The sequence below is a fragment of the Callorhinus ursinus genome, unplaced genomic scaffold (assembly GCF_003265705.2).
Source record: "Callorhinus ursinus isolate GAN/ISIS: 27379988/994484 unplaced genomic scaffold, GSC_fseal_2.0 scaffold2232, whole genome shotgun sequence".
Taxonomy (NCBI): domain Eukaryota; kingdom Metazoa; phylum Chordata; class Mammalia; order Carnivora; family Otariidae; genus Callorhinus; species Callorhinus ursinus.
Genome location: NW_027399286.1, coordinates 1,978 through 4,238, shown reverse-complemented (window position 1 = coordinate 4,238; position 2,261 = coordinate 1,978). Strand labels below are relative to the sequence as shown.

At 46.4% G+C, this 2,261-nt stretch overlaps 1 pseudogene; it reads right to left on the bottom strand.

Moving 5' to 3' along the window:
* Positions 1-1,276: 1,276 nt before the first annotated feature.
* LOC112818354 (histone H3.3A-like) lies at positions 1,277-1,834 on the bottom strand (annotated as a pseudogene).
* Positions 1,835-2,261: the final 427 nt, after the last annotated feature.

The following is a 2,261-nucleotide window of genomic DNA, read 5'->3' as shown; positions in this document are numbered from 1 at the left end:
ATCGACAGACGAATGGATGAAGTGGTGTATATATACATGGAGTATTATGCAGCCATCAAAAACATGAAATCGTGCCATTTGCAAGGACGTAGATGGAACTGGAGGGTATTATGCTTAGTGAAATAAGTCAATCAGAGAAAGACAATTACATGGTCTCACTGACATGTGGAATTTAAGAAAGAAAACAGGGTCATAGGAGAAGAGGAAAAAATAAGACTAAACCAGAGAGGGAGACAAACCATACGGGACAATCATAGGAAACAAGGGTGCTGGAGGGGAGACTGACGGATGGGGTTAACTGAAAGTTGGACATTAAGGAGAGCATGTGATGTCATGAGCACTGGGTATGATGTAAACCTGATGAAGCACAGACCTGTACTTCTGAAACCAATTACGCATTATATGTTAATGGAATTAAAATTTTGGAAGGAAAAGAAAAAAAGGTTAGCGAGGTTTGTAGACTGGGCAAAAGGCACCTAGCTTGGAAAAGCGTATATACAATATTAATGCACTGTAACGAAGCGACAGAAGTTAAACTCAAGCTGATCTCTGTGAAGAAGAACATTGCCCATAAAGACAAGGCTGGTTGGTTTAGAAAAAAAGTAAGGAGAGCGGCAGAAGCTCAAGAGCTCATAAACCACCCACCCAAGTAAAGACTATCTGATTTTTACAATACTCCACCCAAATACGGAGCAAACTGAGCGTGCCTACTGTCTACCCCACAATTGTCAAAAAGGTGATGTGATCTCAGTATCATAATTTTCTCTGGGGAAAAGTACGAAGTTCCAGGATTCCGAAACCCAACACCCGCACTGACGCTCAGGAAAAAAAAGACACACCAAACACATAAGTCAGAAGTAAAAGAAAATGGTGCAAGCGTGACAAGTCAAGCTCCGAAAACGCACTTCGGTTAAGAGATAGACCTATCAGGGTGCCTGGGTGGCTCAGTTGGTTAAGCGACTGCCTTCGGCTCAGGTCATGATCCTGGAGTCCCGGGATCGAGTGCCGCATCGGGCTCCCTGCTCAGCAGGGAGTCCGCTTCTCCCTCGGACCCTCCCCCCTCTCATGCTCTATCTCATTCTCTCTCTCTCTCTCTCTCTCTCTCTCTCTCTCTCTCTCTCAAATAAATAAATAAATAAATCTTAAAAAAAATAAAAAATAAAAATTCACACACAAATGAAAATGGAAAAAACTACCAATACCTGATTTCTGTCCCTTATTTTTCCACTTGCAATCATATACTTAGGTACTTTGGATCCCATGGGGGGAAAAAATATCTAACGTTCAGAACCACCAATAACGGGAAGAAGAGAAAAAAAATTTTTTCTAAAGAATGAAATGTTTTCCGTCATACTGGAGTCTTAAGCACGTTCTCCACGTATGCGGCGCGCTAGCTGGATGTCTTTTGGCATAATTGTGGCACGTTTGGCGTGGATAGCACACAGGTCGGTGTCTTCAAAGAGGCCCACCTGCAAAGCACCAATAGCTGCACTCTGGAAGCGCAGATCTGTTTTGAATTCCTGAACAATTTCTCGCACCAGACGCTGGAAAGGAAGTTTGCGGATCAGTTCAGTGGACTTCTAAGACGGTGGCACGTCTAATTTCACGGAGTGCCACAGTACCAGGCCTGTAACGATGAGCAGAGGGCCCCTCCAGTAGAGGGCGCACTCTTGCGAGCGGCTTTTGTAGTCAGTTGCTTCCTCACTGCCTTACCACCGGTCCCTTTGCGGACAGTCGGCTTGGTAACGAGCCATGGTACAGAAACCTCCTTAGTTACCCTCCTTCTCTTTCGGCTGGAGCTCGGCGAGCTGGAGGCGGCGCTGGCGTTGGCGAGCTACGGCGTTGCAGCGGCGGCTGCGAACACCGCAACTCCTGGTTTTGGCTCAGGTCATGACCTCAGGGTCCTGGGATCGAGCCCCCAATCCGGCTCTGCGCTCAGCGGGGAGTCCGCTGGGCCACAGCAAGCAAGGGGAGGGGGGGCAGAGGAAGAGAACCTTCAAGCAGCCTCCCCGCTGAGTGTGGATGCCCATGGGATGGGGGGGGGGGGGCTTGATATCAACACGCATGAGATCATGAATGACCTGAGCCGAAACTAAGAGTTGGACGCCTAACAGACTGAGCTACCCAGGCACCCCTAACACGATATTTTTTAGCATCCATTGATGACTCTTGCATCATAATTGACAAATGTTGATTTTCTTTCTTTCTTTTTTTTTTTTTTTTTTTAAGATTTTATTTATTTGACAGAGAGAAACACAGCC